This window comes from Acomys minous (assembly GCF_964271855.1).
Source record: "Acomys minous genome assembly, chromosome: 9".
Lineage (NCBI taxonomy): Eukaryota > Metazoa > Chordata > Mammalia > Rodentia > Muridae > Acomys > Acomys minous.
Window position 1 is genome coordinate 64793281 of NC_140490.1, and position 20994 is coordinate 64814274.

Here is a 20994-nt window from a genome sequence, read left to right on the forward strand (position 1 = left end):
TTTATTTTATTTTTAATTTTTTTGGACTGTTTGTAACACCAAAGACAGATGGAAACACACAAAGGTGGAGGTTTGGTTGGGGGGAGGCACCCATTATTGCCATAACGCTATATTTTCATTCTTTTTAAATGCTGCTTCAGGCTTATCTCCTCCAGAAAACTTACCCTGTTCTAGTGGCTTTGGAAGAACACAGCCTGCTAGCGTTCTTCAGTCTTGAACTGACTTTGTGCTTAGTGAGTTTTTAAAAAAGTGTGGTTGCTGCCTGCCAATCACCTGACTTCTCTGCTGCTCTCAGGCCTGCTTTCTTTGAATTGTTTATAGTTCTCAAATGTGGCTTAGGCTGCCCTCTACAACAGAACCACTGCTAAAAAGTGTGTTCCTTTCCATGAGACTGTACATACCCCAGGCTAGAAAACTGTGCCTTTCTCTAATACCCAATAGAGCCTTCTGTATGTTTTTTTGTGCTCAAATAGTTGTGGAATTAATGGCTGCCATAAATTTGCCTATTCTACATGTATATCCTAATCATTCATGTTACACATGTCACTTGGACTTTTGATAAGCCATTAATAGTGAATATAAATTAATGATGAGATCGAATCTATTCTAGCAGTCATAGTAAGTGACTTAAAGAGACAGGACCCTGTCCTTAGTCACAGAATCAGTCAGATGAGAAAATAAACACATTTCAGTGCCTTTTCCAGAGATCAGAAACTACTCAATCTACATTTTTATGTACACAAGAGTGCTACATGGAGGTGAAAGGAAGAAAACAGAACAACAACAAAAAATAACAAGAATAGATATTGCTCTAAAAGCAAAAATAAGTATTATTGTTTTGTGGGGGTTTCAGAAAATGTGTGTCCTATCCTGAGTGATATGTTCTCAGTTGAGAAGCTTATTAAATGAAAAACATCCTGGAAACAGTTGAGTTTGATATTTGGTATTTTAGCTTGCCTTTATAGTTCATCTTAATGAAAAGAAATCCTCTGGTTGTCTAAGAGAAATGTTAGAAAAATGCTGCTTTGATGCTTTTTGAGACCCTTTCTTTCCAGCAAGGCTAGGCGCATTCATGGCAGAGGTGTGGCAGCAGGAGGGGTCGGGTGCTGCTGAATGTCTCTGGTCTCCCTGGGGCATTTTCCTTGCCATTGCCAGTGGCTACAAATGGCCACCAACCCCAGGGAAGTGAATGGAACAGCATGTGAGCCAAAGCCTTTTTGTACTCACTGCCAATTGCTAGGTGTGATTGAATATTTTGAAAGAAGCCGATAAGTAAAAATGGGCACTTTATCTAGTGCCTTTTAGAAAAGAGCCCTTTCCTTCGTTTTTCTTTTCAAATATATTTGATGCCATCGCTTTGGACTCTGCCTACCTCTCTTATTATTTAAGCTATTCATCCTATAATAGACACATGGTAAGCACCCGGTGGATGACATAGGGCTTAGCATGTTTTTCCTCCTCTAGCTACTATAGATTCCTGTGTTTTGTCCTTGTTCTGTTACCAGGAGTCCCTTCTTCATCTTGCTTTCCAGGCCATAGGCCTTAGAGTTCACAGCACAGAGGCCCCTTGGTTTCGGGGTCCAGTTACAAGCATGAAGAATGCCAGTATTGTTTTTTTCAAAAATGACTGCTGGCACCTTGAATGCTACTGCGTTCTCAGAATAAAAGATATGCAGGATTTGTAATGTTCTAATTCTAAGGACTGTCTTTGCCTTTGCTTATTGAAGGAATGTCCCACAGAGCTGTCCAGGTCCCATCCTTTCAGCAGAAAACACAGAAGTAGCAGGAGTGTTTGCTGATCGTTAAGACTCTAAATTATGGAGGTATGATCATTAAACTCAGTGCAGTCTCAACTAAGGAAGTATGAGGCTATGTATTTTTGTGGCTGGTGTTATGTTTTGTCCTTCTTTTTCATAACAGGCACACATCTTAAGCCAGAGGAACCTAATAGAAATATATTGATTATTTACAGCTCATTCAAATGAGGGAGTGCAAACAGTTTGAAGTGACCACGCCGTCTCTTGACCTATTCTCCACCAGGTTAGGATTCGGGGCTGGCGGTTGGTGGTCTGGGTGGTTTTGAGCACTCTCTGAGGCACACAGGGCCCACTGTGTTTACAGACATCCCTTTGCTGTTACTCTCAAGCACCTGTCCAGAATGGACAGAACGGTAGGTGTGGTAGAGTCTTCATAGCCCTGTTTATTTTAAAATCAATGTTTGACACTGGAATCTTGGCTTGCTATGTTATATACCCAATCCATTAAGAAGAACCAACTCCCTTTACTTAAAACCTGTCTACAGCATTGCAAGACTGTTGCTTGCCTTTCTCCATTTGAAGCTTGTTTGGTATCTTCTGACACCATAAAAGCTAGTCCTCTCTGAGGGGCATTTAGATCAATTTCAGGTGAGATATTTCTGGGCCCTATTTCTGAAGTGTATGTGTCTTACCTTCCATCTCTTGAAGGTAACCAAGGGCAATATCAGTAGTCTGTACATTTTGGAAGCTTCTTTGACAGCCTTGCCCAACAACCCAAATCAAAGTTTCTCACGTCTGTCAGTTCTGTTTTGTTAGAGGGTCTTTGGCTACTGGAGAAAGGACTTTAGGAAAAGACAAAGAATGATCATTAAGGCTATATATGTATATTTATGGACATGCTGAACTGGACAGAGAAAATCCCACAAGGCCTCAACCCTACAGAAAGAACTATAGCCAATTCAGAAAGCTGAGAACAGAAATAGTCTTCCTCAGGGACAGCACATCAACTTGATGTTCCAGTGCTCTAAAAACAGACATTCTAGTAAAATAATGCAGACTGACCAAGTTATATTTAGGAATACATATGTATATATTTATGTATGTATATAATACATACATATATACATATATATGTATATAATATATAATTATAGAATAAAAATTAATATATAAAGAAGTCACAAAATTGAAGGAGAAAGAGGAAGGGTGTTTTTGAGGGTTTGGAGAAAGGAAAGGGAAGGGATAGATGTAATTATAATCTCAAAAACTATAAAAAAAACTTTAAAAATGATATATTCTAAGTGTAGGTCAACTGTACAATGAAAGGTCCTGAATAGATGTTATATGCATGCATCTAAATTTGCCTCTTTTCTTCTTTGTCTGTCCGTCTCTGTCTCTGTCTCTGTCTCTGTCTGTCTGTCTGTCTGTCTGTCTGTCTCTGTCTCTGTCTCTGTCTCTGTCTCTGTCTCTCTTTCTCTCTCTCTCTCTCTCTCTCTCTCTCTCTCTCTCTCTCTCTCTCTCTCTCTCTCTCCTTTGTATTTGTATTTGATACTGGGCACTAGTGGCTTGTAGTAAGGCTTATCATGTCCAGATTGCATCTGCTTTCAGGCCATTCCATACATATGTAGGTAACATGAACAAACAATTGATGTGCTCTTCCCTGCAGAAGACCACCTCACCCATTCCCAGCTTTCCTCAGTTGGCTATAGTTCTTTGGAGTTTCTTGGACTTGCCTCACAAACAACTTGAAAGCAGGTTTTTCATACATGGTAGTTGGGGTTTTTTTTTTTTTTATATAGTCTATGGCTCTTGGGTTAACTTACATAATACACTATTTTCCAGGTCCATTCACTTAACCTGCAAATTTTGTGATTTCATTTCTGATATATATTTTTTACGGCTGAATAGTATTATATTTTATATATGTAGCATCTTTTGGTTATTCATCCATCAGGTAAAGAATATTTAAGTTATTTCCTTTTCCTTGCTATTTTGAGTAGAGTGGCAACAAATATGGGACCCTATATTTTTGAAGCTGTGACCACAGTCTCCCTTTATTGTCACGACCTAAGAAATGTGAGGAACTTAGGAACTTAGTCCAAGTGGACTAATGACATCACAGTTGGCGGTATGTCCCAAAGAACTGTTACCATGCAGGTATTTCCCATGCTGAAGGAAGGAGGAAGAAGAGTCCCAGGTCATGGAATCTACCAGATTACTCCACACTTTCATTTCTAGAATATCATACTGTGTGTGCTAGTCTTGAACCTGTGCTTATACTGGGGGATACAGATGAAAACAAAAATTTAGACATATAGCAAATTTACAAAGGAGAACAGGAGTACTGGATGACATATCTAATGTTGTAGCCATTGGCCTTAGCAAGGTTACTGGCTGCTGTGGACTGGAAATTGGCTACTGGCTACTGTATATTAGAGTAATGTATATTGTATATTGTATACTGGAAACATGGCTGTACACATGGAGATGATCTAAGAATAAAATGTTTGCTAGAGTCTAACAACTCACCATGATGGAAATGTGAAATAATATAATTTATCAAGTTAAACATTAATGATAGTTTTAAAATGGTGAATGGTACAACATTAGTATTTTTGGTACATTAAAGTTGAAAGTTTTAGAATTAATATTTGTTTTATTCTGATTTGTTTTATTTTTATTTCTTTTTGAGACAGAGTCTTAAGTAGCCCAGATTGGCCTTGAACTTACTGTATAGGCAACAATAATGTTGCACTTCAGGTCCTCTTCCTACCTTCTGGGATTATGTGTGTATGCAGATGCACACACACCTAGTTTCATGTTGAGGCTTGAACCCAGGGCTTCATGAGTACTGGACAAGCACTGAGCTATATTCCCAAGTCCTCTTAGCATTTGCTTTAATATGTAGCTTCTAATATCCACTTATGAGTGAGTATATACCATATCTGTCTTTCTGGGTCTGAGTTATCTCACACACGATGACTTTTTTTTCCAGTTCCATCCACTTGCCTGTGAATTCCATGTCATTTTTTTAAACAGCTGAATAATACCCTATTGTGTAAATGTACCACATTTTTATTATTCTCTCATATATTACACCCCAATCACAGCTTCTCCTCCCTCCCCTCTCCCCCAGTCTCTTTCCCCATCTTCCCTTTCCCTCAGATCCACCCTTCCCCCAGAAAAGAGCAAGCCTCTTGAGGAAAATCAACCAAACATGGCATAACTAGCTACAGTAAGACCAGGCACATACTGTCACGTCAGCGCTGGACAAGGCAACCCAGTAGGAGGAAAAGGGTCCCACATGTTGACAAAAGAGTCAGGGATAGCCCCTACTCCCTCTGTTAGGATTCCCATAAGAACACCAAGCTACTCAGCCATAATACATATACAAATGACCTAGGTCAGACTCCTACATGCTCCCTGATCTCTGCGAGTCACCATGAGTCTCAGTCAGTTGATTTTGTGGGCCCTATTCTTGTGGTGTGTCCCTGATCCCTCAGGTTCCTCAGGTCCTCCCTTCCCCTCCTCTGCAGGATTCCCTGAGCTTTGCCTAATCTTTGGCTGTGCACCACATTTTCTTTGTCCATTCTTCTTTTGAGGGATATCTAGGTTGTTTCCAGTTTGGGGCTATTATGAATAAAATAGCAATGAGTGTGGCTGAGCAAGTGCCCTTCTGGTAGGATGGAATGTCTTTTGGGTATGTGCATAGGAGTAGGATAGCTGGGCCATGAGGTAGATTGATTCCAAATTTTCTGAGGACCCACCATAATGATTTCCAAAGTGGCTGACAAGTTTACACTCCCAGCAGCAATGGAGGAGTGGTCTCCTTGCTCCACATCCTCACCAGCATGAGCTGTCACTTGTATTTTTGATCGTAGCCATTCTTCCAGGTGTAAGATGGAATTTTAAAGTTGCTTGACTTGTATTTTCCTGATGGCTAAGGATGTTAAACATTTGAGATTCCTCTGTTGAGAATTCTCTGTTTAGATCTGTACCCTCATTTTAAAAATTAGATTATTTGATTTACTTATGTCTATTTTCTTGTTTTTCTAAAGTATATTTTGGATATTAGCCCTCCATGTAGAGTCAGTGAAAAATCTTTTCCTATTCTGTAGGCTGTAGTTTTGTCCTATTGATGGTGTCCTTTGCCTTACAGAAGCTTTTAATGTTAATGAGGTTGCGTGTATTACTTGTTAATCTTAGTGCCTACACTATTGGTGTTCTGTTCAGGAAACTGTCTCTTGTGTCAAGGCATTCAAGGCTATTCCCCATTTTCTCTTCTATTTGGTTCAGTGTATCTGGTTTTATATTGGGGTCTTTCATCCACTTGGACCTGCATTTTGTGTAGGATTTTAGATATTAAAAGTCAATGAAATGGTTCCTAATGATATGCTGCTATATCTGTAGACCAGAGCCTAGCATAAGTCATCATCAGAGAGGCTTTCTTCCAGCAACTGATAGGAGCTGATGTAGAGGCCCACAGCCAAACATTAGGATGGTCTTTGAGAATCCTAAGGAAGATAGAGAGAAAAGATTGTAGAAGTGTGTGGGGGTCAAGGATCTCACAAGAACATGGCGCACAGAGTCAAATAGTTGGGGGCTCATAGGGCCTCACAGAGATTGAAGTAATAATCAGGGAGCCTGCATGGATCTGACAGAGATCCTCTGCATATATGTTATGGTTGTGTAGCGTGGTTACCTTTTGAGACTATGAACAGTGGGAGTGGAAGCTGTCTATGACTCTTTTGTCTGATATTGGGATCCTTTTCCTCCTACTAGGTTGCCTTATCCAGTCTTGGTATGAGTCTATGTGCCTAGTCTTATTGTAACTTGTTATGCCATGTTTGGTTGATATCCCTGCGAGAACTGCTCTTTTCTAAAGGGAAAATAAATAGGAGTGGATCTGGGACAGAGGGGGACGTGGGGAAGAGGGATGGGAGGAAAAAAGGGGCGGGGAACTTTAGATAAGAAATAATATACGAGAGAGGAACAAACAAATACAAACAAACAAATAGATGTGGCTCTAGATAATTTAACATGATACATGTGGCTTATACTCGATTTCTATTGGACAAGGCTCCTCTACTCTAAGCCTTTATTTCCTCCCCGACCCCCACTCCTATGGCAGCTGACATTGTGTTGCAGAAACCTCATAGATGACATTATGGATGAGGGCCCTGAGGGGATTGTGGTGAGCAGGTGAAGGATACTCCGAACCACTGTAAGGTTGATCCCACATGACTCGGGGCGCGGTGGCTTCTGGAAGCTGTTGGGCACGCACACACACAGCCACCCACATTTTCATCTCAAGGAGCTGACTCAGAATGCTTCAAAGTAATCCAGAGGTGATGGAGTAGGCTACCAATTTACAGTGAAGAAAAGAATTGAAATCAATCTCTAAGGACCCACTCCACTCATTCTTGGTGCAGCTGACACTTGGGTCAGAAAATTCTCTGTTGCAGTAGATATCCAATGTTTCCTGAGTTACTCAGCATGTCCCCAAAGTCTACATATCAGTGAGAAATGCTACTACATAACCTACCAATGACCAAGGGCAATAGAATATGGAAATTGTATGCCAATACAATTGTTGACCAGTTCAAATAAAAAGTTCAACAAAAGACCAGACATCAAAATTAAAGAGAAATCAGAAACTTTGAATCCACTGGTGTCAATAATAGAAATTTTATAAACTGACTTTCAGGTCATGTGTATATGAAATATGAGTTGTACGTAGGCTTGATTCTTATTCCTGAGATACTTCATGAGAGAGCTGCAAGCAGTGCAGTCTGACAACATATTCCAAAGATGAAAGCCTTCTGGTCCCTCCCAAGCATTTCACACCACCTCCACACAGATGCAACTGCTGTGACTCATGCACTGGCAACCCATCCATGACATATGTTTAAACTATAAAAAAATATACATTTTATAAAACAGTTGTATACATGCTATCAAAACATTTTAATATATTTACAATACTATAATGTGTCATATCATATTAAAATGCTGTGTTTATAATATACTATATAATAAGTGTGGGCTCCTTGGTTTTTAAAGCATGAAGGTGTAGTAATAGTTAATACAATTTGCTGTCAAAATGAAAGCCTTTGTTAGAGAATATAGAATGTAATCTCACAACCAGCTATAATCATAAATATCATTTTTGACCACATTAGGAAAACTCAGAATTGCTAGTAAAAATAAACAAACTTCTGGTTGATGGAACACTACACAGGCTTTTATTGTAATTTGTTCCACAGGTCGAAGTCAACACTGTGTAACCACTGCAGGTAACATTACATACAGGTTCTTATGCTTCCATGTCTTTATCTATTCCAAGGTATTACATGGAGTGCAAACACAGAAAAAATGCTCCTCACTCATTTTGTCTCTTCTTTTGGATGAGAAAGGAAAAGGTTTTCTTGAGAAATAATTACAGTGACTGTTGTGGTTTCCACTTTCTTTAGCACTATAAGCTGGAATAAAGTGGTCACCAGTGAATCCAGACAGAGAGACCTGATGTGTGTTATGCACACATATGCACAAATATTTTTTTATACAGCATAGGAATAGAAGGTGGTGCATGCTAGTGATCTCCCTCCCTAGTGAAGCAGCTATCCCATGTTTATTAATAACTATTAACTCCAGATAACATTTGCCAGCAAGTCATAGGTGTGTGTGTGTGTGTGTGTGTGTGTGTATGTGTCTTACCTATTTTTGTAATGTCATGGACTTTGTGTTTTCTCTGCCCTGGTATGGCAGAGTCTGATAGCCTTCAAAGCGCATGCCAAATTGTCAAAGGCTGTCAGACTGTAACGCAGTGTTCGATCTGGAGCTGGAGAGTGTGGCCTCAGGTTTCTGGCCTGTCTTTTATGTCTCAGAAGCACGAATTGTTAAACAATCTGGGGAAATTGAAAGCAGCAAGTGTGCAATAAAATATCCTGTGTAGTTCAAGGCTACATAACAAAGGAGGCCACTCAGCTCGGCTCTACTCTGCCATTCCAGGGTGGTTTACCTGAAAAAAAAAAAAATCTTGTCCACAGAGATGTAAAGAATTTTACAAATAAACTTCAAGAGCATATTTTTTTCCCCTTGTATTTCAGCTAAAGCTCAATGCTTTCCTAAAATACTCTGTTGTAAAAAAAAAAAATAAAGGAGACAAGTATGATCTTTGTGTTCCTTCTCCTCCCGTCCTCTCAGGGCTCTCAGTGTGGCCTTTTAATAACCTCCAACTTGGAGAGCACTTTAATTAAGGACTTCTTTGTGTGAGGTCATAATGTAAACATAAGATCTCCCTGTGATAAGCATGCTTTGTTTATGACTCTAACAGCCCTATGCTACATCCTGTTGGGATATTCATTGTTTCTTAGTTTCTTCTGTATATGTCAGAAAATTCCCAGGAGCTCAAGATGTCTGTACTATTGAGGACCCATTTTTGGGCTTCTGGGAGTGGTTCCTAGAGCCTCAGGCATTCTGGGTAACCACTGTACCCACCCACCCCCAGGTACCCACCACCCCCACCCACCCACTCCCACTCACCAACCCCAGGCACCCACCACCACCACCCACCGACCCAAGACCCTCAGGCACCTGCCCCCTAGGTACCCACCCACCCCCAGGCACCTACCACCACCACCCACCCACCCACCACCCCGAGGCACCCACCATCACCACCACCCCCACCCACCACCCCCAGGCACCTCCCCCCCCCCCGGGCACCCACCACTCACTCCTTGCTACAATCTATCTCCGTTTCCTGATAAAGTTCTGTTTCCCTCAAGAATTCTTTTCTGGTCAGTACACAGGACCCAGTAAACTTATTGTTTTAAGATGTCATATTTACTTAGAACAAATGAAAAGCCACTATATGGAAAATGAGACAGATAACAATGTTTAAAAAGGTTCTCTACCAACCTGATAGCCTGTGATCATATAGTGGGGGAGAGGTCCCATTCTGTCACAGGCCTTGGGAATAGGAACAGTGTGAAAGGAGAGTGGTGGTAGAGGGGAAGACACAAATGAGGGGTTAACAATTGAGATGTAATCAGACTAAATTCTTTAAATTAAAAAAAAATTTTTAAAAGAATCTCTACCTTTTCCTGCCAAGAATACTATAATATACTTTTCTCACATCAGGAACTAGGGATGAATTTGACACCTTCCATTTTATCTAGGAAAGCATTCCTGGTGTGTGTGTGTGTGTGTGTGTGTGTGTGTGTGTGTGTGTGTGTGTATGTGTTTCCTTGTCAGAAAGGTGAAAAGGATAATGCCACATTAACTCTTCTAAGTCAGGATTAATTTACATTGATATCATGTTGTGGAATTCTCTTCATCTTTTAATTCTCAAATATAGTCCTTAATCAAAGAAATGCAGAGCAAGTGTCTGCAGCAGGGTGAAGCAGTAGAGCCATGGTGCTCAGAACTGAAAGCTAGAAAGGCACTATGAGGAAGCTAGCCTAGCAAAGGCTGAGCCTGCATGCTGCAAGGCATGCTCACAGGGAGAGACAACCCAACATGGGCTCTGCTCTTCAAGCTGGGTGAAGAGGTAAGTTAATTATGGACTCCTAAAAGATACGCCTAAGATCCAACCAACACCTGCCCCAAACTCTTTTACTCAGGCTCCTCTACTAACTTCCACCAAATCAACAGAAATATAGTTTTGACAGTTTTGGAAGTCAGAATCAGGGTACGGACAAGGTTGATTTCTTTGGGGGCCAGTGAAGGAGAAATAAGCATACCTTTTCTCTGGTACTTTGTGTGTGTACGCCGTCATGATGTTCTTTGGCTTAGGGACTTGGCACTGTAGTCTCTCTGTCTTTTAATGGTGTCTGCCTTGTGTTGTCGCCTTTCCTGATTCTTACAAAGAAAAGTGACATTGCACTTCAGGACTTCAATAATCCGGCATCACCAGTACATATCTCAACAAAGACCCTATTTCAAACAATATCACATCCTGAGGTGTTGAGTGGATGCATGTTTCACTGGCCTAGTATTTATTCCACAGTAACATGACAGGAAGTAACTGATGCTACAGAATTAGAAACATGTTCCTGAGAGCGGAATTCTTGCCAGAGGAGTGTTTCTCTCTGTGTGTTGGGAAAGGGTGTCCAAGTGCATGCATGGTGAAGAGAGAATGCATATAAGACGTGACGTCACTCAGGGTGTCAGCCTTCAGCTGGGGTGAGAAGGGCTGGTGAAGGATTAGTCATGTAGGGTAGAGTGCACACCTACTTCAGTGTCTCAAGGAAGCAAAGCCCTTGTTGCCAGGGTCAGAAGTTAGTATTTGGTACCTGGGTGGAAAAGGGTGGAGATTCCCCAAATACACCCTAGAGATCCTGAGAGGTGACTGTATTGTAAAATAACAAAATGTAAATGTGAGAATGAATTACCTAGCCCTGATCTGTAGCAGCCTGGGCACAAGGCCCCTGTGACAACACAGAGTGCACTCAGCTTCCTTATCTTTGCAATTCAGCTTCTTGGCAAAACGGCAGGATGGTGGCATTCAAAGTATAGAGGAGACGTTGCTTTTGTTCAGACCCCCCAGTCAATGGGATGGCTCTACTCACATTCAGGAAAAACCACATGCCCAAATTAATCCACCCCTTGGAAACAGCTCTCCTAGGTACAAATAGAAGTGTACTTTACTAATTCCTTAGGTGACTCCACAGCCAATCAAGTTGACAAGGTTAGTCATGGATGGGGAAAATAATTTCAGAGAAGCAACTCTGAATTAAGAGTCTAACAAATAGGAAGGGAAGAATGAAAAGGCATCTACCAAGGCAGGGAAATTAGCTTCAGTGTGTGATTCTGAACTGGATCCAGAATGTTGAAAATTAAATGTGGTCTGAAAATAGGAGTTACTTGCTTAGGGAATACCTGCAGCAGAGATGCTTGTTGCTTTTAGTTGTGGTAGTGGTACAGGAGAAGAAAAAGGAGAGTGAAGAGGAAGAAAAAGGGGGAGGAGGAGACAACATCTATGACAAGGATGAAAATAGAAGGATGACTGAAGAAACCTTGAAATGCCTGCAACAGCTTCTGTTTACTAAGTATTTTAGACTTCTGGAATAGAACTTGTCTAATTTCATATGCAGAAACCACCTGTCTAATCAAGTTATTTAAAATTTAAGTTATGTTCCTTTTAGCCATTAGGGAAGATGTATTTTGTCAGGAAGCCCAAGACTAGAGACCCAGAAATTACGAAATTAGAATACTTTCACGAAAGTGGATAATCTCGGCTCCTTCCAATGACCAAACAAGATGGAAAAGTATGAGAAGACCGGGTTAGAGAGTTGGAAGCTATTCACTGAGCCGCAGAGCTAAAGGAGACCGTGGTAAGCATGCCAAGAGCTTTTTCTAAGATTTTGTTGAAAATATTTTCTGGGCCTTGCGGCTGGGAGTCTTCTTTTTCATCTATCCCTATGATTCTTAGGTTTGGTCTTTTCATAGTGTCCCAGATTTCTTGGATGTTCTGTGTCAGGAGCTTTTTAGATTTAACATTTTCTTTGACAGTTGTGTCAATTTCTTCAGTCATATTTTCTATCCCTGATATTTTCTTATATTTCTTGAGTTCTGTTGGTGATGCTTGTGTCTGGAGATCCTGTCCTCTTCTCTAGGTTTTTCATTTTCAGGATTATCTCAGATTGTGTTTTCTTCATTGCTTCTATCTCCATTTTTCAGGTCTTGAAACTTTTTATTCATTTCCTTCTGTTCGATTGTAGTTTCCTGACTTTCACTAATTTTAAAAAACGTTTTATTCAATTCCTTCATCTCTTTCTTTGTGTATTCCAGTTCCGGTTTCCAGGATTTATTTTCCTCCTGTAAGTCCTCCATCATTTTCATAACCTCAGATTTGAAATCTTTCTCTGTGCATCAGGTATGATAGTATCTCTTGTGGTTGCTGAGGTAGGGCTGCTAGTTTCTGGTGGTGTCAAATGGTCCTGGGAGTTGTTGCTTGTGTTCTTACACTGACCTCTTTCTATTGTGATGTCTCTGGTGTTAGCAAGTTTGGTGGTCTCTGATGGTCTGCGAGGTTAGGGGTAGGTACAGATAATGTGGCTTTGGTCTGCACCCACATCACCTCCTCTAGGTTCATTCTCTGCTTGTTTGCTGTTTCTGCCCTAGGAGGGTCTGGCTACTGGCAAGCAGGCAGAAAGATACCTGAGCAGGGAGCTATTCCAGGGGCGTGGCCAGCCTCCTCCAAGAGGGCGGGGCAGATGACAGATGGACAATGGGACTTTGGACCCATGTCCAAGTCACCTCTTCTGGGCTCAGTTTCTGCTTGCTAACTGTTTCTGACCTAATGGGACTTGGCTGCTGGCTAGAAGGCAGAAAGGTGTTGGAGCTTGGCTTACTCAGGCAGAGAACAGTGGACGCTAGTTTTTTGTAGTCTCCAGTTCAGTCTGATACCCTGGAAGTGCAGGTACAGAGCGATTACAGGGCAGTGGCTAGACTTAACAAACTGCGCATCCACTTACAGGGGCCCAGGGACTGTTCTGTGATTTACCCAGATGGTCCAGTGGTTGGACTCACCCTTGATCCACATAGTGTGGACCCCTCTCACCTGGCAAACACCAGTACTGGTGTTTTGTAGTTCTTAGTTTGTTCCTTAGATGAATGTGCAGTCACTGCTGTCCTGGTGATTAAGGCATGGTATGAGCTCTGCGCTGCCATCTTGGAACCAGAAGCTATTTTTCTCAGGACTTTTTTTTAATAATGCCAGTTTGGAAGGCTGATCCCTCACACTACTCTTCAAGGGAGTAATAACTCCAGCTTAATATCTGTACTTCTCTGTAGACATTTTCATGTTTTTCAGTTCCCATTTGTTTGAGTTCAGGAAATCGTGTGGGTCTCCTCACACATTCAGGAATTGTGCCCATTCATTTATAGGTCATCATTTCAGCCACAGCATCTAAATGTGGCATGCGACACAGCCACAGCCGAGAAGTGTCTGGAAAAGCAGTTCCAAATCTTCCACAAAGACACTGTTCTGAAACCATCCCATGTTGTTTTATTGACAGTAGGATTGGCCCTTTGAACATATCAACAATGCTTCATTCTCTTATTTAACTTGAGCTTGCATGTAAGAAATAAATGGTTACATAGTAGTGTAACCACTGGGGATGAAAAATTTGGGTGTGGAGGGGTGGGTTAATCAATCGTCACTGTGACAAATAACCTGAGGGTAGAAACTTAGAAAGATGTTTTGGTCCATTATAGTGGGGAGGGCATAGTGGAACAGAGTAATTAACATAATGATGGCCATGGCCATGAGCAGAGACAAGGCCTGAACCTGCAGGAGTCTTTCTTCTTGTGCTTTGATTTTGTTCAGCTCCTCAGTCCACTCATATTCAGGAAACCTATGTTTAGTCTTCCCAGAAAATGTCCTCATAGATTCAAATAAAAGTATAATTTACTGATCTCTTAGGTGCCTCTAAAACCAATCAAGTTGAGAAGGTTAGTCATGGATTTGGAAAATAATATCAGAGAAGCAACTCAGAGCTGAGAGTCTAACAAATATGAAGAAAATAATAAAATAGCACCACTACTACTACTACTACTACTGCTCCAATATCACCACACTTAGAAGAGAGAGAGTGAGAGACAGACAGAGAGAGAGAGAGAGAGAGAGAGAGAGAGAGAGAGAGAGAGAGGGAGAGGGAGAGTTGTGGTCACAACAACACTAAATTGAAGAGTTTTACAAGCTATGGGAGGCCCACAGAGTCACACAATTCTTATCTCTCTTAACATTTAGAAAACCAGAATAATATTAATTTCCTGGCTACCCACAGGATTGTACTAACGAATAATTTAAAATAAGAAAATTTTGTATTTGACGCTGTGAGGTATCATTCTCCTGAATGTTCATAATGGTGATAATTTTAAGAGTTATTTTTAAAACATTCATCTCTGCTGCAGCCAACAGAGATACTTATAATAACTTTGCAAAAGGTTTATATTATAGTCACTGTACAACCTAGATAAAATGGTGAATAATTTCAGTGGTAAAATCATCTATGTTATAAATATCACATGAATAACCCAATATTTTCATATGGCCCGTGTGCATCTTCTTGGACGTGTTAACTGTTCTCTCGATGACTTCAAATATCTAGTTCAATAAAAAAAATGCTATGTAAATATTTGTTACACTGAATTGTTTAGGGAATCACATGAAAAAAGTCTGCATATGTTCAGTATTGACACGTTTTTCCTCAATAGAAATCTGTGGTTGGTTCAGTCATCAGATGCTAAACCTGACTGTGTTATGCATGTGTGAATCAGAGCCCTCTTTACCATGGGCGACCAGGAAATGAAGATGTAGGATTAACTGGTGTCAAAATACATGGTGCAGCATCATGGGATATGAATATTAGAATAAGACTCTGAGATGCCGTTGTGTCTTTGGCTCAAAAAACAGTGTACCATAGTAGCTTCTACCTTTTTGCAACATTCTAGAAATCCTTTAATGTTTGAAATTCAAAGTCTCAAACAGCAAGCTTTTTGAATTTTTAGGTCATGAAGTTTATTTTTCTAATGTCTTAAAATGAGTTAAATCAAAACGAAGTTCCATTGCCAGTTTCTTATTGGTTTCTGCTGTCTTGCTCCAGTCAAATTGTCCTCTGCTCTATTACTCGCATCCTGATAGTTTCAGCATGCATAGACATATTAAGGGAGCCATTTATATGTTAATAGTTATATTGAATATTTACTTGTGTTGTAGGAGTATAGTGGTGTCTTCTAAGTATATAATTCAGACTGTGTATGCTTTACTTTATAGAATTGGCATATAGCTTTAGGTGGCTTTAGATAAACATATTGTCTTAATTGCCACTTTTTGGATAAGACTATGTATTTATGTTAAGATGTCAACATTTCTTGCTGGGAATACAACTGTATATCCAACACTTGGGAAACTGAGGTAAGACCATACATTTCAGACTAGTCTGGAACTATATAACAAAACTCAATCCAAGTAAGTAAATACAAAATAAGGCTTGGAGAGATGGCTCACCGAGTCAGGCATTTGCCACACAAGCAGGAGAACCAGTGTTACAATCCTTAGAACCTAAGCAAAAAGCTGGGCAGGCCTGTTGTCTCACCTGTCACCCCAGATCACCACAATCAGACACAGGGCACCCCTGGAGCAAGTTTTTTTTTTAGCTAGAATAACCAAATGGGTTAGCTTCTGAATCCTTAAGAGGCCCTATGCCAAATCTCTGCCTGCCAGCTCCCCTGAAAGCTCACCCAACAAGTATAAACTGCACCTCAAATCCTGTGCTCAATTTCCTGCCCCAAAATGTTGCCTGCTTTCCAGGAAGCATGCTGGTACCAGGAACCCAAGTAACCCTGTCATCTCCCTGAAAGCACATCCAACAGCTTAAAACTGTACCCCATACCCTGAAGTCCATTTCCTACCTCACAACTCTACCTGTTTTTTGGAGGCCTATGGGCATGAAGGGTAACCAGGCAAGACCCTGCCTAAAGCCCTTGCCTGAAAGCACATTAAACAGCCTTAAACTGCAACCTAACCCTTGGACTCCAGTTTCCATCCCACAACTTTGCCTGTTTTCCTGGAAGTCTGACATCACTATGGACCACAGACCATGTTGGTACTAAGGACCCAGAGGCACTCTTAGCACCCAAAACTCCAGAGGCCACTCAGGCCACAAAAACCTCAGGGGAGATACCTTAATAGACCTGAAGACTCACTAGTCCTTAGAGCCCCAGGCCACTCAGGCCTGAAGACAGAGAGGAAATAGAAACCCAGGGGAAAACATCCCGAAACACCCATTCAACACAGATAAACCCAGAAGTCAGCATCTAAACCTGTAATAACTACAAACCCAGGTAGCTAAAGGCCAACTTAAGAACACAACCAACAGCCAAGGCAATATGGCACTACCAGAGCCCAGCTAACCTATTACAGCAAGCCTCGGATAACCTAACATAGCTGAAGCACAAGAAAATGACCTTAAATCTAACCTCATGAAGATAATAGATGCCTTTAAGAAGGAAATGAATAAATCCCTTAACAAAAATACAGGAAAATACAATCAAACAAATGAAGGAAATTAATAAAATAGTTTAAGACCTGAAAGTTTGCATAAAAGCAATAAAGAAAACACAAATTAGGGGAATCCTGGAGATGGAAAACCCAGGTAAAGAGAACAGACTATATAAACACAAATATTACTAACAAAATATGAGAGATGGAAGACAGACTTTCAGGTGTAGAAGATACAATAGAAGAAATCAGTATATTTGGCAAAGAAGATGTTAAATCTAAAAAATTCCTGACATAAACAATCCAGGGAATTTGGGGTACTATGAAAAGACCACACTTAGGAATAATAGGAATTGAAGAAGGGTATGATTCCTAGCACAAAGGTATAGAAAGTATTTTTAACAAAAGCATAGAAAAAGTTTCCCTAACCTAAAGAAAGAGATGCCTATAAACATAGACACTTACAGAATACCAAATAGATTGGACCAGAAAAGAAAATCCTCCTGCCACATAATAAAACACTGAAAGTATAGAACCAAGAAAAAAATTTTAAAAGCTGCAAGGAAAAGAAGGTCAAGTAACATATAAAGGCAGATCTATTAAAATTACACCTGACTTCTCAACAGAGACTTTAAAAGCCAGAAGGGCATGGACAAATATCTTGCAGTCTCTAAGAAACCACAGATGCCAGCCCAGACTGCTATACCCAGAAAAACTTTCAATCACTATAGAGGGACTAAACAAGATTTTCCATAACAAATCCAAATTTAAACTATACCTAGGTACAAATTCAGCCCTACAGAAGATACTAGAAGGAAAACACCAATACAAAGAGGTAAACTACACCCAAGAAAATGCAGGATATAAATAACTTCACTACATAAAAACCAAAAGAAGACAAGCACACAAACACACTACCACCAACAACATCATAATAAAAGGAACTAACAATCATTGGTCATTAATATCTCTTAACATCAATGGACTCAACTTCCCAATAGAAAGACACAGGCTAACAGAATGAATGTGTAAACAAGATCCATGATTCTGCTGTGTACAAGAAACACACATCAGCATCAAAGATAAACATTACCTCATAGTAAAGGGCTACAAAAAGATTTTCCAAGCAAACAGACCCAAGAAGCAAGCTGAAGTAGACATTCTAATATCTAATAAAATAGACTTTCAACAAAAAATTAATCCAAAGAGATGGGAAGGGATACTTCATATTTATCAAATGAAAAATCCACCAAGATATCTCAGTTCTGAATATCGATGCCACACATGCAATGGCACCCACATTTGTAAAAGAAACATTACTAAAGTGTAAATCACACATCAATCCCCACACATTAATAGTGAGAGACTTCAGCACTCCACTGTGACTAATGGACAGGTCATCCAGACAGAAACTAAACAGAGACATAATAAGATGTTATGAATTAAATGGCCCTAACAGCTATCTACAGACCATCTCACCCAAACACAAAAGAATATTCCTTCTTTTCAGAACCTCATGGAATCTTCTCCAAAATAGACCAATACTTGATCACAAAGCAAGTCTCAACATATACAAGACAATTAAAATAAACCCCTCTACATTATCAAACCAGCATGGATTAAAGCTGGATATCAACAACAGAAACAACATAGAGCCTACAAACTGATGGAAACTGAACAACTCTCTACTGAATGATTACTGGGTCAAGGAAGAAATAAAGTAAGAAATTAAAGACTTTCCTGAATTAAATGAATATGAATGCACAAAACATCCAAACTTATGGGATACCATGAAGGCAGTGCTAAGAGGAAAGTTCATAGCACTAAAAGTTACTTCATAAAATAATTGGTGAGATCTCATACTAACAATTTAACAGCATACATGAAAGCTCTAAAACAATAAGAATCAAACATGCCCAAGAGGAGTAGATAGCAGGAAATAAACTCATGTCTGAAATAAAAAAATTAGAAACAAAGAGAACAATAGAAAAAAAATCAAGGAAACCAAGTTAGTTATTGAGAAAATCAACAATATAGACAAACCCTTAGCCAAATTAACTAAAAGCAAAGAGAGAATGTCCAAATTAATAATGTCAGAAATAAAAAGGCGACGTACCAATACACACTGAGGAAATCCAAGGAATCATTAGATCTTACTTGAAAAATCTGTTCTTCAAAGGCTTTTTCTGCATCTAAGGCGATGACTGATCTTGTGATTTTTTTCTTTGTTTATACGGTGGATTATATTGGTGAATTTTCATACATTGAACCATCCATCACTGCATCTCTGGGCTGAAGCCTACTTGATCATGCTGGATGATGTATTTGATGTGTTCTTGAATTCGGTTTCCAATTATTTTATTGAGTATTTTTGTGTAAATGTTCAAAAGTGAAGTTAGTCTGAAATTATCTTTCTTTGATGAGTCTTTGTGTGGTTTAGGTATCAGAGTGAGTGTGGCATCATAGAATGAGTTTGCCAATATCACTTCTGTTTCTATTTTGTGGAATAGTTTGAGGAGTATTGGTATTACTTCTTCTTTGAAAATACATTAGAATTCTGTGCTAAAACTATTTGGCCCTTGGCCTTTTGTGGTTGGTATACTTTTGATGACTGCTTCAATTTCCTTAGGGATTATAGGACTGTTTAAACTGTTTTTGATCTTTCTTTCACTTTGGTAGGTGAAATCTATCAAGAAAACCATCTATTTCCTTTAGATTTCCAATTTTGTGGAATATAGGCTTTTGAAGTAAAACCTAATGATTCTTTGGAGTTCCTCAATGTCTGTTATTATGTCCTCCACAGATTCTGAAACTCATGGCCAAACACTGGGAGAAGGATAAGGAATTTAGTGGAAAAACGGGAGAATAATAAAAAGACCTAGGCGTAACAAGAGCTCTACAAGAAGACCAACAGAGCCAAATAATCAGGGCCCAGAGGGGCCTGTGGAGCCTCAAGCATCAACCATGGACTGGACCTTGATCCTCTACATAAATATAGCTGTTGGGAAGCTCAGGATTCATGTGGGTTCACTAGTAAGGGTATCAGGTGCTGTCTCTGACATGGACTTTGTTTCCTGCTTTTGGATCACTTCCTCCCTGATGGGACTACCTTGCCAGGCTGCAGGGAAAGAGGATGAACTCAATCCTGATGTAACTTGATTGAGCTGGAGTGGGTAGGTAGGGAGCTTTCCTTTTTCTGAGGAATGAGGGGAAAAGGAGGGAGACAGAGAGGAGAGGAGGGAGGGGACTACAACAGGGAAGTAAAGTGAATGAATAAATAAATAAATTGAAATAATAAAAAGAAAAACGTATACTTCACAAAATTGGAAAATCTAAATGAAACTATTTTCTTGATAGATAACAGTTACCAAAGTTAAATCAAGGTCAGGTAAACAATCTGAATAGACCTATAACCCATAAGGAAATAGAAGATGTCACTAAAGGTTTCCTAACAAAAGAAAACCAAACCAAAGCTAACAAAACCAAAACAAAACAAAAACAACCAAAACCAAACCCAAAATCAAATCAAACTGAATCAAAACAAAACAAAAACCAAACCAAACCAAACAAAAACAAACAAACAAAAACAAAAACAAAGCAAAACAAGCCCTAGGCCAGATGGTTTATTGTAGAATTCTGAGACTTTTGAAGAAGAGCTAATACCAATACTCCTCAAATTATTCCACAAAACAGAAACAGAAGGAATATTACCAATTTCATTTTATAAAGCCATAGACACCTTGATACCTAAACCACACAAAGATTCAACCAAGAAAGGAAATTTCAAACCAATCTCCCTTATGAACACTTACACGAAAAATGCAATAAAACACTTGCAAATTGAATCCAAGAACACACCAAAAACATTATCCACCATATCAAGTAGGCTTTATCACAGAGAACATATAAGTATCTATCAATGTTATCCACCATTTAAACAAACTGAAAGAAAATAAACCACACAAGCATCTCATTAGATGCTGAAAAAGCCTTTGATAAATTCCAATACCTCTTCATGATAAATGTCTTGGACAGATCAGAGATAACAGATGCATACATAAACAATATAAAGGCAGTATACAGCAAGCCTATAGCCGGTATCAAGTTGAATGGAGAGAAACTTAAAGCAATTCCACTAAAATCAGGACAAGAAAAAGACGCCCATTCTATCTGTATTTCTGCAATATAGTACTTGAACTTTTAGATAGAGCCTTAAGACAACTAAGG

At 39.6% G+C, this 20994-nt stretch overlaps 1 long non-coding RNA gene across 3 annotated transcripts in view; it reads left to right on the forward strand.

Annotated features, from left to right (window-relative positions):
- Positions 1-20359, forward strand: part of LOC311604897 — a 29236-nt gene extending 8877 nt beyond the window's left edge. The window contains exons 2-5 of one of the 3 annotated variants that reach the window (XR_014781730.1): positions 1728-1823; positions 1921-2040; positions 11906-12094; positions 19571-20359. This is a non-coding gene — a long non-coding RNA (uncharacterized lncRNA). The remainder of the gene's footprint in view (positions 1-1727; positions 1824-1920; positions 2041-11905; positions 12095-19570) is intronic. The other 2 variants (XR_014781731.1, XR_014781732.1) reach the window with 2 other exon arrangements.
- The last annotated feature ends 635 nt before the right edge of the window (positions 20360-20994 follow it).